Raw genomic sequence first — 18,221 nt, forward strand, 5'->3', positions numbered from 1 at the left:
AGCAAAGCTTATAGAGTTTTTAACTCTCGCACAAGGACCATGATGAAATCTGTGAATGTGGCTGTGGATGATGAACCAAGCAAGAAGGAAGAAGCAGTTCTGAATGAAAATGATGATGGTGCTGATGTTCCAGCCGATGCTCCAGCAATCACCCTCGACAATGAGTCAGAAGCAAGTGCTGATGAAAGAGAAGACAAAGATATCACATCAAACAAAGCTCCATCAATCAGGGTTCAGAAGAATCATCCTCAAGAAAACATTATTGGTAATCTTCAAGAAGGGGTGACTACCAGATCCAGAAGTATAATTGCTCACAGTTGTTTCATCTCCAAGATAGAACCCAAGAATATTAATGAAGCTCTCACTGATGAATACTGGATAAATGCTATGCAAGAAGAGCTAGAGCAGTTCAGGAGAAATGAAGTGTGGGAGTTAGTGCCTAGACCTGAAGAAGTAAACATCATTGGCACTAAGTGGATCTTCAAGAACAAATCAGATGAAACTGGAACAGTCACAAGGAATAAAGCAAGGCTTGTTGCTCAAGGATATACTCAGATAGAAGGAGTTGATTTTGATGAGACCTTTGCTCCAGTAGCTAGACTGGAATCTATAAGACTCTTGTTAGGTGTTGCTTGTCTCTTGAAGTTCAGACTTTATCAGATGGATGTGAAGAGTGCTTTTCTGAATGGCTATTTGAATGAAGAAGTCTATGTTGAACAACCTAAAGGATTTACAGATCCGCATCATCCAGATCATGTGTACAAGTTGAGGAAGGCCTTGTATGGTCTGAAGCAAGCACCTAGGGCTTGGTATGAAAGGTTAACTGAATTTCTTGTAAGCAATAGTTACAGCAAGGGTGGAATTGATAAAACTCTGTTTGTGAAGAATGACAAGGGTAAGCTCATGATAGCACAGATTTATGTGGATGACATTGTCTTTGGAGGAATGTCGAACTCAATGGTGGAGCATTTCGTCCGACAAATGAAATCTGAATTTGAGATGAGCCTAGTTGGTGAATTGAATTATTTTCTAGGACTACAAGTCACACAAATGGAGGATTCTATGTTCATATCACAGAGCAAGTATGCTAAAGGGTTAGTCAAGAAGTTTGGGCTTGAAAAGGCTGGTCACAAGAGAACTCCTGCTGCTACACACATCAAACTCTCCAAGGATGAACAGGGGGAAGATGTTGATCAAAGTCTCTATAGAAGCATGATTGGAAGCTTATTGTATCTTACTGCTAGCAGACCAGATATCACCTTTGCAGTTGGCGTATGTGCAAGATATCAAGCAGCTCCTAAGGCTAGTCATCTGCTACAAGTCAAGAGAATTATCAAGTACATCAATGGGACGAGTGACTATGGTATTCTCTATACTCATGATACAAATTCTTCCTTAGTTGGTTTCTGTGATGCAGATTGGGCAGGTAGTGCAGATGATAGAAAAAGCACATCTGGTGGATGTTTCTTTCTAGGGAATAATCTGATCTCATGGTTTAGCAAGAAGCAGAATTGTGTCTCATTGTCTACAGCTGAAGCAGAGTATATTGCAGCCGGAAGTAGTTGTACTCAACTCATGTGGATGAAGCAAATGTTGAAAGAGTATGATGTTGAACAGGATGTCATGACATTGTACTGCGACAATCTCAGTGCAATCAATATTTCCAAGAATCCCATACAACATAGCAGGACCAAGCATATTGACATTAGACATCATTTCATTAGAGATCTGGTGGAGGATAAAATTGTCAACTTGGAGCATGTTACAACTGACAAGCAATTGACTGATATTTTCACAAAACCCCTTGATGCACTTACTTTTGAAAAATTAAGAGGAAATCTAGGGATTTGCCTATTTGATGCATAGCAATTAGCGTGTCCTTGTGTGTTAACAGCTAGTTTATTTTTGTTCATCATTAACTGCCGTTGTGACATCAGCAGAGAGAAGGTTACTTCATGGTTCACTTATCCTATAACTACCTTCAACGGTCAAATTGTGTTCTCTCAACCGCTTGTGCATCTATCTTTTTCAAGGCTTATCATCATTCATCTGAAATTTGTGTTCATTAGTCTGTACTTTGTTTGTATTTCCTCTCGATTCGACATGTCTCAAAGTTCAGGGAAGAAGGAATCTGTCAAGGCCAAGATTGAAAGAACTGCTAAAGGAGTCAAGTGTATGGGTTTAAAGAGTGATCCTTCTCAACCGTCTTCTGTGTCCAAGAAAGCCTCCAAGAAGATGCGATCAAGAAACCCAACTTGTAAGGTCTACAAATCACAGGTCAAGAATAGCAAAGCCCCACATGTTCCTATTCTTGAGGATGTTCCTGACGAAGAGGGAGTCAATGATGAAGTTTCTCCAGTGAAATCGCCCCCTGATGTTGTGGCTGATGTTGAGGAAACTGGGTCTAAGGAACGTTCTGCTCAAGAAACTCCTGGAAAGGATTCCACTTCTCATGAAAATTCAGGCGATGCTACCACGCCTAATATCTCTGTTTCATCCTTTTCGAAGGATGCTGATCCAGCCTTTGTTCAGAACATCTCTGATGATGCTTCTGATGATGTTCCTCTGACTGAGACTTTTGCTGATAGTGTTGCTGCGAGAATGAAGAAGAAAAGAAGGATTTCTTCTCCTTAAATCACTCCTACTCCATCAAAGAAATCCAGACAGGCCAGTGTGAAGAGTAAGGGAAAGCAAAAGGAAGCAAAGGCTCCCACTGAGAAGAAGCAGAGGAAGATTCCAGTTGAAGTTGAAGACTCTGAGTCAGATGTTGAAGTCGGTGTCCAAGACATTCGATCTTCTGAGAAAAAGAAGTTCTCTGGTAAGCGTATTCCTCAGAATGTTCCTGCTGTTCCTATTGATAGAGTGTCTTTCCACTTAGAAGAGAATGTTCAGAAGTGGAAGTTTGTTTGCAAACGGAGAATGGCCAAGGAAAGGGATGTTGGTTCTGATGTTTTTGAATGCAGAGATGTTATTGCACTTATTGAGAAAGCAGGCCTGATGAAGACTATACAGGATGTTGGAAGGTGCTATGAGAAGCTTGTGAGAGAGTTCTTGGTGAATCTCTCTGTTGATGTGGGACTACCTGATAGTGCGGAGTTCAGAAAAGTCTATGTACGGGCTGAATGTGTATTGTTTTCACCTGCTGTGATCAATCAAGCACTTGGAAGAAGTGCTATTGAATTTGTTGATGCAGAAGTGTCCATGGATGATGTTGCCAAGGAGCTTACTGCCGGTCTTGTGAAGAAGTGGCCCAGCAAGAAGTTGTTGTCTACTGGAAATCTGAGTGTGAAGTATGCTATTCTTAACCGGATTGGTGCTGTGAATTGGGTTCCTACTCAACATACTTCTAGTGTTTCTGCAACGCTTGCCAAATTGATCTATAGGATTGGCAAGTCTATTGCTTTTGACTTTGGGACTTTTGTGTTTGAACAGACTTTGAAGCATGCTGATACTTGTGCTGTGAAGCTGCCTGTTACATTTCCTTCGCTTCTGACTGAGATCATTCTGAAGCAACATCCTCAGATTCTCAGGGCTGATGATGTGGCTATGTCTCGTGGCGTTCCCATCACTTTGGATCAACGTTTGTTTATGGAGCCACATATTCTAGACATTGCCTTACCAACTAGCAGAACATCTGCTCCTCCTGTGACTGAATCTGGCACAAAGGCCATCATTGCTGAACTACTGGCGGTTTCCAAGGCTTTGCAGGAGACAATCAGGGTGAGCACTGCCAGGAAGCTCAAAGTTGATGCGTTGCTACTCAAGCTTCAAGAAGAAGAACGTCAAGATGGTGAGCAAAGTGCTGCTGCTACAGCTGCTCCGACTGTGAGTAATGAAGAGGAGGAAGGATCTGAAGAGTATGCAGAGGAAAGTGCAGAAGGATCGGGAAAGGACTTCAGTTCTGAAGGCTAGTTCGTTTTGTTTTTGATGTATTCGTGCACCCTTTGCAAATTTGTGCTAAAAAGGGGGAGTAGTATGTGTTTTCAGTAGTATGTGTTTAAGTGAAGATCTATGTTCAGATGTTCGGATAAGTGTGTGAACAGTGTTTTCAGATGTTTTCAGCTGTTTTGATGTTTCAGAAGTTGTTTATGTTCAGAAGCTTGTGTTTCAGAAGTTGTTTATGTTCAGAAGCTTGTGTTTCAGAAGTTGTTTATGTTCAGAAGTTAGTGGTTTAGAAGTTGGTTCTGTTCAGATGTTCGCAGATCAGAAGTTTGTTTTGGTTCAGATGTTTATGTTCTCAGAAGTTAGGTGAAGTTGCTTCTGTTTCTACTGTGCTATGTGTGTTCTGATAGTGTTAGCTCTGGTCTGAAGACAAGTTTCAAGACGATGGCTATGTTTGTTTTCTGAAATGTTACTTCTGATGAGCAGTATTTTCTTCTGATGAGCAGTATTTCTGATGGTGCTTCTGATGAGCAGTATTTCTGTTAGTTGTTCTTCTGGGTATGTGCTGCCAGCTTCTGATGGTAGTATTTCTGATACGATGATGTTCAAGCTGATCTATTTTGAAGACATCATGTGCTAAGGCTGATTGTACTTCTGGTTGTGTGTTTGTGCTGCTAAAGTGTTTTGTTCCAACTATGTCTTCTGAAGTATGATAGTTGGTTGTGTAGATGCGTTTGTTTGAGGGGGAGCTCTGACTAAGGGGGAGAGTTATTTCTCTAATTCTTATCCTCTCTGATTGTGAGTTGTTTTAGACAAAATTTGACAAAGGGGGAGATTGTTGGAACATGTTGCCATGCATTTTGTCAAAACAACCGATTGTCGAAGCAGATGCCGTGGCATCTGATCTCGTGAGGCTAGGACATCAGTCCTCAGCTTGTGTTTCTGTTATGGGCCTTCTGAAGATTTGTTGAAGATTTGTTAAAGATATGTTTTGAGTTACTTAAGGAGCAAGTAACGGGTTCAGAAGGGTTTTAGCTGTTGGGTTGTTATTTGTTGAAACAATCTTTGTTAAAAGATTGGTTTCTATCATTACTTGTGCAATAAGAAACCGAATCTTTCAAGATTGCGTTTTCAAATTGCTGTTATTGGAATCTGTTTCTTCAGCCCGTGCTAACTTAAAAAGCCCATGCTACCGCTGCTGAAGGCTATAAAAGGATGAAGACCTAAAACGTGAGGGGAACCGAAGCTGATAGAGAGAGATCGTGTGTTTTAGGATTTGTTATTGTGCTTCGTTCTTTGTTATTTGTGAATCCTCTTTGCTCACTGATTCTATAAAGCAAAGAAGGGTTCTGTGTTGTTTGATCACATTCAAACTCTGATTGTTTATTGTGATTACCAATCACTGTGGCAGTGATTGAGAGAAAGTGAGAGGGGCTCTCATACTTAGGTTGAGATTCTAAGTAGAAATACACTGGGTAGATTAGGAAGTGAACTATGAACTGAGGTGTTCATGAGTGTCTGTAATTCCTGAATCTTGAGATAGTGGATTTCCTTTCTTTGGGTGCAAACCCTCCAGACGTAGGTGAAAGTTTTCACTGAACTGGGTTAACAATTGTTGTGTGTTATTGTTTCAGTTGTTAAGTTTGTTTTACTGTTAAGTAGTTGTCGAACCTCTTGTCTCAGCATCGTGCAGGACGATTGTATCAGAGGGAACCTGAATTTACAATTGGCATCAGAGCAGGCACCCTGTTCTGGTTGGGTGAGCTCCAGGGAGTTTTATTCAAGTTCTCATGGATAACAAGGAGGGAGGATCAGTCAATAGGCCACCCATTCTGGATGGTACTAACTATGACTACTGGAAGGTTCGCATGACAGCCTTTCTCAAGTCAATTGACAACAAGACTTGGAAAGCTATTGTCAAGGGTTGGAAGCACCCCACTAAGGCTGAGGTTGAAGGCACCTCTACTACTGTTGTGGAAAAACCTGAAGAAGAATGGACCAGTGTTGAAAAACCTGAAATGGTATCAACTTGTCCAAGATCTTTCATCTTGAAAGAGGACTTCAGAAAATCCTTTGTTTCTAGGATTCCATCCATGGTATTGCTCATGATCAACATATCATCCACATAAAGACAAAGAAATATTGCAGTATCGTTCTGCACCTTTGTGTATAGACATTTGTCGCAAGAATTTGGAATGAATCCATTTGAAATTATGACCGAGTCAAATTTCTGATGCCATTGTTTTGGCGCCTGTTTTAGACCATATAGAGATTTTACTAGTTTGCACACTTTCTGTTCATTTCCAGGAAGTATGTAACCCTCTGGTTGTTCCATGTAAATTTCCTCATCTAGATCTCCATTTAAAAATGCAGTTTTAACATCCATCTGATGTACTGCAAGATCATTTATTGAGGCTAATGCAAACAATACTCTAATTGTGGTTGTTCTTGCAACTGGTGCATATGTGTCAAAGTAATCAATACCTTCTTTTTGTCTAAATCCTTTGGCTACTAGTCTAGCCTTATAGGTATTTAATGTTCCATCAGTATGAAACTTTTTTCTAAACACCCATTTGCATCCAATAGGTCTTGAACCTTTTGGAAGATCAACTAGTTCCTAGGTTTGATTAGACAAGATTGAATCCATTTCATCTCGGATTGCATCTTTCCAAAAAGAGGAATCCCTTGAAGCCATGGCTTCCTTATACGTTTTAGGATCATCCTCTAATTGTAGAATAATAGGAATTTTATGCACATCATTCTTACAATTACCTTCAACAAGGTAAAAGGAAATGAGTTGAGAATCGATTTCATCTGAACCTAAGTTTTTAGTCTTTCGAATTCTCTTACTTTTTCTAGGTTCAGGTTGTATTTCTACAACTTTTTGAGAATCTATATCTCGAGATTCCTCATTAGCGTGCGTTTCATAGTCTTTATTCTTTGTTATAAGATTTTCAAAGAATTCTACATCTTTGGATTCGACTATGACATTAGACTCAAGATTTAGAAGTCTATATGCCTTACTGTTTGTGGCATATCCGATGAACGCACATCTAATTCCACGGGGACCCAATTTTGTTCTCTTTGGATCCATATTTTTGTAATATGCTACGCACCCCCACACTCTAAAATAACCGATATTGGGTGATCTACCCTTCCATATTTCGTATGGAGATATTCCGGTCATTTTAAGGGGTATCCGGTTCATAATATGACATGCGGATAAAAGTGTCTCGCTCCATAAATTAAATGATAATTCAGAATGCATTAGCATGCAGTTTATCATTTCTTGATAGGTTTGATTCTTTCTTTCAGCGAGACCATTTTGTTGTGGTGTACGCGGTGCAGAACATTCATGTATAATGCCATGTTCTTCACAAAAAGAATCGAATTTTGTAGAGAAATATTCTCCACCCCTATCACTTCTTAAAACTTTGATAGTTTTATTTAATTGATTTTCTACTTCTGCTTTGTATGATTTAAAGGCACTGAAAGCATCATCTTTATGCTTCAATAGGTAAGCATGAGTGTACGTAGAACAATCGTCTATGAATGTTATGAAATATCTATTTCCCCAACGGGTTAGCATGCCATTAAATTCACATAAGTCAGAATGTACAAGATCAAGTAAATTAGATTTTCTTTCAACACTTTTGAATGGTTTCTTGATCATTTTAGATTTAACACATATTTCGCATTTTTCAAAATCATGAATGTTACATGAGATTAATTTGGATTTAATTAGTCTATTCATAGTACTAATACCAATATGTGCTAATCTAGAATGCGATAAGGAAACAGAATCAATCATATAAGCAGAATTGGAAACTTTATTAATAATGTTGTCAATAGTACATAATTTGATCATTCCCTCAGCGAAATATCCTTTTCCTACAAATACCCCATTCCGGGTTAATATAAGTTTCCCAGATTCATACACAGATTTGATTCCTGGTTTTCCCAACAAGTCCCCACTAACAAGGTTCCTACTCATCTCTGGAACATGCAGCACATTAACAAGAGTAACTTTCTTTCCGGAAGTGAAATTGAGTTCGACAGTTCCAGTTCCGACAACCTTTGATCGAACTTCATTTCCCATCTGCACTTCTTGATCATCAGTCGATTCAGAGTAAGTCTTGAACGATGCTTTGTCATATGATACATGAACAGAGGCACATGTATCATACCACCACCCTGGGACTTTACCCTTTACAGCCATAACTTGGCTTACAGTAGCGATTATTTCATCATCAACTTGGACAACATTCACTTCCTTTTTATCCTTGTTTTGTCTGCAGTTTCTAGCTAAGTGGCCAGGCTTTCCGCAAACATAGCATCCACCCTTTGGACCTTTTGTTCCATTGTTGTTTTTGAACTTATTATGTTCTTTCCTTGGTCCGAGATGTTGATGTTTGCCATCATATTTTTTCTTGCCTTTTGCAGTCACAACATTTGCCTTAGAGAAACCAGAAGACCCAGCCTTGTCTCTGACCTTCGATTCCTCCTCGATTCGAAGGTGTTTCTGAATTTTCTCCAATGAGAAGTCTTCAGAATTGTGCAGCAGTTTCTTCCTGTAACCATTCCAGGAAGGTGGCAATTTTGCAATGATTGCACCAACTTGAAAGGCTTTAGGGATGTCTATTTTTACTGCATTTATCTTATTTACGAGAACCTGTAACTCGGGCACTTGTTGCAGAATAGGTTTTGTATCCAACATTTTGAAATCGAAATATTTAGATATTAAGAACTTTTTAGTACCTTCTTCCTCAGCCTTGAATTTGAATTCCAATGCTTTCCATATTTCCACTGCAGACTGAGTATCTGTGTACAGATCATAGAGGCGGTCAGAGAGAGTGTTCAGAATATGTCCACGGCATAGCAACTCATCCTCTCTGCGCTTCTTTCTTTCGGTCTTAAGTTCATCAGAATCATCATCTTTTGGTTCAGCAATTGGTGTTAGATCAGGGTCTAACACATAATATATCTTCAGTGCAGTCATGAGAAAAATCATCTTGTCTTGCCAACGAGTGAAATTCGTTCCATCGAAGCGATCAAGTTTGACAAGATCCTGGTTCATGACTTTGATACTGGAGACAGAAGCATCAGTAGCCATTTGAATATACTTTATGATTGTTGTAAATGAATAGGCTTGATCGTGATGAAATCACTTTCCTTAAAGTATTTCAAGCACTCTCTGAATTCGTCTTAGAGTTTGGATGCAAGAATACTCAGGATAATCAGCCTTACTTCGAGTTTGCACAAGACTAATGAAAACTCGAAATGTAAGCGAAGTGGTTTTCTGAAAATAAGAGGATATGATCGTGCTAAAGTGCCTCAAGTGTCGTGCCATCTACAAGCCGCCACTAGCGCCTCTACGCCCACGCAGGTGTCGACACCGGCGAGGGTTGGTGTGAGTGGAACATGTGACATAAAAGTTTGGGACCACCAAACTATGCACATGTGGCACTATATCCTCTCTTTGTCCCTTTGTTGAATGTTGACATTTAATAATATATAAATGCTTTGAAAAGTTGCTCCACTTTTTATGTGGGACTTCATTCAAATCCATTCAATGCAACACATTTGTCATTTTAGAACACTATGTAATTATTACTCGTTAAGTAAATATTTCAACAGTTGGAACTCTCACTTTATATAATAGTTTAGAGACCAATTAAAATTTGATATGATGTAAACAAAATTCTACAGCAATGTCGTTATTCTCATTAAAGGCACGCATTGACTCAGTGGTTTATTTACGCGGTAAGTAACTTGCAAAGAAATTTCCTAGTATTGACCAAAGAAAAGTGATGCAAGTTATGTATAGTAATTGTCAAAGACATGGACAGCACTAAAATTCAACCTAAAAAAATGCTTCAATAGCAAGCAACCGCGTCCACCAAGTTTGGATTATAAATTAATTAGCATGCATGTTTTTTTGTATATTGTGAAGTGCACTAGAGAGAGTACTCATGGCTTCTAAGAGATGTTCACTTATGATTTTGGCGGTTCTGTTTATTTGTGTGTTGAGCTTTTCTACTAATGTTGCAATATCTGCAAGGATCAATAATATTGGTGCTGCTTCTGAACTTCATGCAGGTAATTAATAAAGTCAATCTCTACCCCCTCACTCCCTCGCGGTGAGGCGTATCATGTCACAAAGAGTGTGTATATACGTGTGCATATATACACATTTCTGCAGTAAAACTATGATTTAGCTAACCACCACTATAAATATTAATGGCGATTTTTACTAAATCATATGTCGATGAAATTTATTTTCTTAGGTGAAAAGGGAAGAATAATTTTTTTTTTTTTGAACTTAGGGAGGAATAAATTATTAGTTAGTTAACAATGAATATAGATTCAAAATAATGAAACATACGTGTCATTTAAGAAAAGGCACATGATTTATTGTTTTAATTTTAACTATTTTTTACTAATTTTGATTATTCATCATGATTTATCATAACCCTCACATCAAGTCTCACTTATATATATCCTCTGTTAATTTTGGTAGGTTCAGATGAAATGGGTCATGGTAGGAGACTCGTCGATCGATCTCCATGTGATAATCCGGATCGACCTCGGCCGACATCAACTGATGATCCACGCTGCCACAATTATTAATTTATGATCTATATATAAAGTTGTATTGCAATTGAAAGGATCATGAAGTTCAGAAAATAAATAAAAAGGAATTAAGACATTAATGAAATACTTTTTTCGTAATTCTTTTTAACTTGCTTTACTCCATAATGTTATCCTAGTATATTTTTTTGCTCTTGACCAAGGTATCTCACAGCTGACAGCTGTGAGACTAATCCCTCGCCCTACAGTCAGCGTACTAAGCGTTAGGGGGTTGACCAAGGAGTTTTTTCTATTCGCAGGAGTTGAGATCCTAGTATATATTTATGCGTATGAAAACGTAATTAATAAAAAAGTAAGATGTGTGACAGTACTTTTTATGTTTCACTTTTCCTTTAAAATACATCAATTACAAAATTACACACATCATTTTGTAATTATAAAACCTGCTTGTAATTACAAAATTACAATTGGGATAAAAAATTGTATATCCAGATTGAAGTAGAAGCAGAAGATGCTTGTGATAATCAACAGACTTACAGGAGAAGAACGAGAAGATAAGACTCGAAGTTCGTCATAGCCCGATGAGCGATTGACGGGAAACACCACCGGTTCTTCTTCTTGAGCTTTACATCGTTTTAACTATTTATTTCTCTATGAAGTTAATAAAGCAGAAGAAGGACAGGGCGGTGAGCCTGAATTCAAATTTTGCAAACTAATTAACAAACCCTAGCATGAATAAGGAAAACGAATTGATGAGCAAGAATAGGTAGCAAACGTTAAATTCGTGTTCTGATTTCTAGAAAAGGTTTTGAAATGGACTTGCGATCCAGATCTGGTGTTGCCAAAATTGCAAGAAATGGAATTTAAGAGAAAGAGCAAAAAATGTTAGTGTTGTGGGAAATGAATTGGTGTTTGACCTAATAATAAGAGATCCAAAATTGTTGACCATGTGAGAGGGAAGAATTTAGCGACAAAATTTTTAGGGAGAGAATTATCCCGTCGTAAATTCCTTCACAAGTTTAAAAAATCAACTTTATTGTAAAGATGTATTTGTCGCTATGGCGATAGATTTAGCATAGAGGTGGTTGAAATCCGTCGCAAATAGAGACTATAGGTCATTTTATGAAAAAGTTGTATTTTACAAATCTGTGACGCTGTTTGCGACTAAAATATTCCCTCATTAATATACCCATTGCTAATTCTCTCTTAATTCAACAGTTTCCGTCAAATATTTTGGGATGAACTTGAACTAATTTCTCTCTCCTACATGACTAAAATTACCCCATATTGGTAAATTACTTTTAAAGTACTTTTTTGGTAAATAACTTTATATTTTACATAATGTTTGTTTAAAAACTATATTTTCATCATCCAACCCATCAATTTTTTTTTAAAGATAAAAATATAATAATATAATATCAAAAGGCTTCAGAGCAAAACGCTTAAGCACGCAATACAAACCAACCAACTCCGGTGACAATACAAAGGTCGCGAACATCGCAAAAAGAAACAAGAAACCCGAAAACAAACCCAAAGACCGAGCCAAACAAAATCCTATCAAAAGAAAACCCAAGACAGAAAGAAAGGAAAAGCCAGAAAGAGCCAAAAGGAAAACAGGACAAAGCAAAACAACCCAAAAGCCCTACGCCTTGCAAAAAACCACGAAAATCACATTAAAAGACCAGCCAAACCCAACAAAAAGAACCTGCTAAGAAACTCCATAAAGCCTTGGATTTGGGATACTTTTGCGGCGCATTTTAAAGTGAAAATCACAAGAAATATTGCGGGAAATTTCCTGCAATTTCCAGAAATCGCAGCAAGCAATTATCCACGAAGGTATTAGCTGGGTATTGAAAATTCGCAAAATATTTCGCAGGAAATGGTCCAATTTCTAGTAGTGATATCCCCAAAAAATAATTTTACTTAGGCCCCAAAAAGAATAAAATTAGTTACTAACTATTGATAAATGTTAAACAACCAAAGTATAAAAAAATTAGAATTATTTATTTCCTAAATATTAGTCAACTAAGAAAATGAAGTTAGACCAATACATCATCTTTTTTTAAATTAACTAATAATATCATTTTTTTTTACATAAAAAAGTATCTAATCTTATTTAAAAAATAACAAATCTTTCATATAAAAAATTATAAAATTCATATTTCCCAAAAAGAAAATTAAGTTTCACCACTATTTGAGTCATAATATTAATCATCTTCAACAACACTGCCGTTAGAAAATTAAGAGATTCCTTCTCTCAAAAAAGAGTATTAATTTTCCCTTAATCTTCACCACTATTTGAGTCAGAATATTATAGAATTTTGTTGACAATCCCCGTAAAGGTTGCTACTTGTCAACAATATTACAAGATAGATTGAATGTATTAGGTATTTTATCTATTGAAAGTGAAATGTTAGAATTGTTTGATTATAAAACTTTGATAAATGATTTTGCAACTAAAAAGGCTCGAAAGTTAATATAAAAATTAATATTTTATGTTAAGTTTTTTAAAAAAAATCTCTAAAAAAGACTCATTTAACATTTTCGTCTAAGACCCCAAAATGTCTGTACCTGACGAGACATAAACTAGGCATCATCGTTTTGGTGTTTACGTGAAGTTGAAATTTTCAATTCCATGATTCTCCTTTTGGATGGAATACTCTAAACTTTTCAACATTAAGGATGCACCATGCAACTCTAAGCTTTTCAGACACCATGCTAATTTGGTGACAAGTCCTATTAATCTATTGAATTATATTTTTTTGGGTTGATGAAATTATAAATCCAATTCTTTAATTCAACTTCTATTCATAGTTTATCTCTTGATTTATTTATTTATGACTTACATTTTGAATTGAAAAATTTGTACTAAGCTTTTCTTTTGGTAGAGAGTACACTAACTTTATATCTACTATTGCTTACATATGAATTTTGGCGCGGGTTTTTCTACAAATCTTTCAGCCAAATTTACCTTTAGATTGGGAATTTACCTACAATTTTGTTGTGCCGACTTATCTTTAATTTAGCATGCAATTTTTTTAATAAAATATTGTAGAAAATATGCAAGAAGTAATAGAAAACTTAGTAGAAATGCATCATTTTAAAAACCATTTTTGAATTAATTATACTAAAAATTAAGTTATATACATTTTTTCAAAAAAAACCCGTGCATTGCATGAGCTACTTACTAGTTTGTAGGAGATGTGTCAAAAAAAGGTTGAGAATAGAGCAAAGCTTACAATTAATCATACTGGTGGCTCTAAAAACTTAAGAGATTGCGAGCAGAGATAATAAGTACTAATTTTAATATACAGTAAAATTTGTTATTCAAACTATGTTGTACGTATATTTGACATTTAAAAATATGATTATGATCAAAATATGAGTGAAACGGGGTAGTCGGAGAGCAGGGGAACTTTGTACATTTCAACACATACAAAATCTTATGGCACATATGCCAACGAAGAGGCTCAAGCTATTTGTGTGAGTAATCTGTACAGTGACTTTTTCTTGGAATGCCTTATATTTAATTTTGACTGTTTGTGTGAGTGATTTGTTCTCTGATTGATATCTTAACTCAAATCATATAGGAGAAAATCACTGATATAGAGAGTTAAGGAACTGCTCCTAAAGAAATCTCACGCGTTGGCTCTCTTGGGCTAGCTTTGGAAAAAAAAAAAAAACATTATGGGCGGGAATTAGTGAGAATTAGAGTTTTTTAAATATACAGTTGTGTGACGTTAGTTTAGTAGTGAGAATTAGCGGCTTTTCACTTTCTTTAGATTAATAGGTGTTGGTCATCTAAAGACTACTTACTAATACTAAGTACATAATTCAAAAGCATTTAATTTCAATAAAACTATGATATATAAAACTTGTGTTAGGCATTAGTGAGAATAGTGGCTATTATTTGTTCTAATTTCCTTGTATGTGTATATACAGGATATTCACTTTAGATCAATAGATGTTGGTTAATACTACTTACACTAGATTTCAATAAATATATTATATATAACTTTTTTTGGTGAATATAATATATAAAACTTGTGTTAGGTTTTAGACCAAAAATCAGCTTTAGAGTGAGAATTTGTGGGCCAAAAATATATATAGAACGGAAAAAAAAAGAAATGGAAGGCAACGCTAGTTTTTAATTATCAAAATCCATAAAAAAAAAAAAAAACAAACAACCGCCGCTAGTCGATGATTAGAATGCCCATTCAAAAAATAGGTTTCGCCTCGGTTTCGGTTGTAACCGACGCTAGTCCTTTATAACGAATCTAGCGGCAGTTGTTCTGGTGGTTACCTTCTGCCGCCGCTAGTTTACTTTGTGGCGCCTTGGGTAACCGCCGCTAATCCATTTAACGGCGGTTGTAACCGACGCTAAATGAGGAAATCAACCGACGTCAAACCAGCGAATATTTGTAGTGGCTTGTGTTGCAATTGAAAGGATCATGAAGATCAGAAAATAAATAAAAAGGAAATCATTAAGTAGTTCAAGCCTCAAGGCTTGATTAGAGGAGTGTAAGGCCATAAGGAGGTGTTATTAGTATTACAACATGTAACAATAACATATGAAGAGTCCGGTTATGTTCTGGTTTCAGTTTTCAATAAGTGCATGTGTTAAGGGAGAAATAAATACTTTTTTGTTTCCATTCAAAAGTAATTGTAAGACCCGGATTTGCAGAACTGGTTTAACTGTTTACTTTTCCGACTCACGCGTAGGATCAGTGTAAGCGTGACAGGAGTTCGCCGTTTGAGAAAGTTTAATGAAGAAGAAAGTTTAGGAATTGCTTGAGGATAGTATCATAGTCGTTTTAGGAGTTAGTGCGAGTCGTCTGCACACCCACCTTATGGCGAGAGTATCCAGAATCTAATTCCGCTTTTAAAGCAACGTTTAAGTGAAATTTCAAATCCTTGGAAAAATAAGAAGTTCTCCTTATTTTTCCTTCGACCAGTGTTTCATTTCGGAACTCTGGACTGCACGATAGGTTTCAATTCTCGGAAGTCTGACGACGCTAAATTCTTTTCTTTAAAAACCCTATATTCAATCACTGAATGAAGACTTTTTCTATTCGGAGCTTCTAACGAAGTTTCCATCCGCGCTGCCAGATTTCTTTCGACGTTTCCAATCTTTCTTCAGAACGAAGTTTTGTCGTCCGACCTTCACAGCAAAAAGTAGTTTTTCGGGGCAAATTAACTTACACCGCTTTTGGATCCTTTTTCCCTAATTCTAGAGACTTGTTTTGAGTTCTGGAATTCTGTCGCCAGAATTTTGCTTAGAATTCACCGTTGAACGTGCTGCAAAAATCGGAATCGCGAAATATTCTTTTTCCCGCGATTTCACCTTCCTATAAATAGTGAAAAATCAAAATATCTCACCACAACTTCCATTAGAGGCCGCGGGTTTGAGGGAGCAAGGAGGAGAGAAGAACTTCGCCGATTCTTGACCGATCTTCGAGCTGTTTGTCCCTACTTCACGGCATCGAGGTAACTTGCTTGATTCTTACCTCTGATTATTCTTTTTACCGCGTTACTTTATCTCTTTCTGAGCTCAAAGTTTTGAGCTTTTCGTAAAACTATCCGTTTTCCCGATTTTTCTTTTGGTATACCTTCTATACTTGCCCAACAACCTAGAACACTCGCCGTTGTTCGCCGATTTCGATCGAGTTGTCAAAGATCTGAAAAACTGCTTAAAACCCTTTTGTGCACATATTGAAACTTTAATGTCGAAAAGCCACAATCCGACTTAGTGTCTTTAGGATTAGTTGCTACAAATGTCGTTAGGAACATCGCCATCAAATTTGTTTTCCGAAGTTTTAACTTTGAGTTTTTGAGCTCTAATTTTGGACCAAAATGCCCCTAACTAGTCGTAATTCGATCCGATTGTCCGAAAATTTTTCCGACAAATTTTTTACCCTAGTTTTACCCTAAAACTACCTAGGAATTAAATTAGATTGAAGAAAAAGCGCTGGAACCCTTTTTCTCTTAGGGCCGAGAGCATGTTTAGTGTGGGGGGGGTTCGTTTTGCGATAACTCGTCCTCTCGTGCTCGATTGTTGTACTCTGAAGCTTCAATGCTTTGTCTATCGTTAATTAGCTGTATTGTGATCGAGCTAATCGATTTTGTTTGGATTTCTGCTTTGTTTTCTCTGAGGTTCAATTGAAGGAACTTTGGGTTTTACGGAGCAACTGTGTGAGGAGAACCTAAACCAAGAGGCTGGAACAACTCGAGGTTAGGGAAAATTACCTATTAGCTAAGACTGCATGATAGGCGTCGATAAATTCGACTTATGTACTACTTTGATATTGATTATGATGATGAATTATTGTTATGTTGTTTTCCATGACTTATGACATTGATGTGTTATTTAATTGTGCGTTTTGACGCGGATTTGGAGTGAAGAATCACTGAGCTGATTACTTTTGATCTTTCGGGTTGGAGAAACAACCCTAGGCAAGTCCAAACATGAGGTTTGAGACCTAGCCATTCGTTTGTATACTTAGACTTTCCCCGGGATTTACATTTGGTGGGTTTTTTGAAAACTTAGAATTAATAGAATTTTGAAAACTAGAGACCTTAGAGAATTTAGTATTCAAGAACTAAACTCATAACCTGACTAATTCAATTCGAAATATTTTTATTAACGAATAAACCATAGGGAATCTAAATGGGAAAATGATTACGAAAGACGGGGAAAAGTCGACTTTGTCGTGAGTTCTTGAGAATTGCTGGACACCACGGGGGTGAGCCACGGTGACGAGAGGGAGTCACCGAGTACTTTGGTACTCTTGTTATTGGAGTTTATGTCGTAGGGTCGGCATTAAACTCTTGAGTTTTGAATGTGAGAATTAAGCTAAACACCTGCGTTGTGAGGACGATTCGATGATTGGCTAACGATATTGCATCATGCATACATTCGAGGTTTGTACGATCGCAAGATTGGGCCTCGGTGAAGTTGGGACGGCTTCACGAAGGTTGGGAAGGCCTTCATCGAAGAACACATGGATGTATCTTCGGCATAGCGGGCAGAGTGGCACGACCTAGGGTGGTTGGGGTTGATCCGACTATGCATGGGTTTGTAAGTGACACCCGAGCGGAAATGATTAAACACTATGCCGGTGTTAGGACTGAATCGATGGTGCCCATCCCACTTGAACTATCCGGATCATATTGAATTGCATTTCACGCATACATTCACCCTGACTGGAATTGTATGCTGTTTGAATTATTGAAGCATTGTTAGAGCCGATAACATGCTAGGGTTATTTTTATATATATATATATATATATATATATATATATATATACATAAACATATATATATCTATACCCCAATCACATGTTGAGTGTATAATTACTTTATTCCGTGAGTTGACCCTAGCGTCTTGGCTTTGGTTTCATGTTTGTGTTTGGACGGTCGGCCTACTGCCAGATGTCGATGGCGGACTGGTTTTCAATGGTCTCTCCCTCGGGAGGGATCAGGTTTGAGTTGGTGGACCTTCATGCCCCCACCGCTTGGGTGATCGATGTTGTGGATCATCGGGCGACGTACCGGGGAAGGGTCATGGAGGACCGGACAGACGAGCGTGGACGTCTGACGAGGGGAGTTCTACGACGCATGGAGCTGAGCTTTGACTTGCCTCCTTCAGTTCGTTGTGGACCAGGTACTGGTCGAGGACCACCTGCACCACCTCCGACTTCATCCGATGACGAGGACCCATCCGAGATCGAGGCTGATGTTAATGCAC

The 18,221-nt window shown here is 37.5% G+C and overlaps 1 long non-coding RNA gene across 1 annotated transcript; it reads left to right on the top strand.

The window, feature by feature from the left end:
• Positions 1-9,840: 9,840 nt before the first annotated feature.
• On the top strand, positions 9,841-10,614 carry LOC130735290 (uncharacterized). Its single transcript, XR_009018372.1, has 2 exons — positions 9,841-9,981; positions 10,403-10,614. It is a non-coding gene; the product is annotated as an uncharacterized LOC130735290 (long non-coding RNA).
• Positions 10,615-18,221: the final 7,607 nt, after the last annotated feature.

The sequence above is a fragment of the Lotus japonicus genome, chromosome 2 (assembly GCF_012489685.1).
Source record: "Lotus japonicus ecotype B-129 chromosome 2, LjGifu_v1.2".
NCBI classification, from domain to species: domain Eukaryota; kingdom Viridiplantae; phylum Streptophyta; class Magnoliopsida; order Fabales; family Fabaceae; genus Lotus; species Lotus japonicus.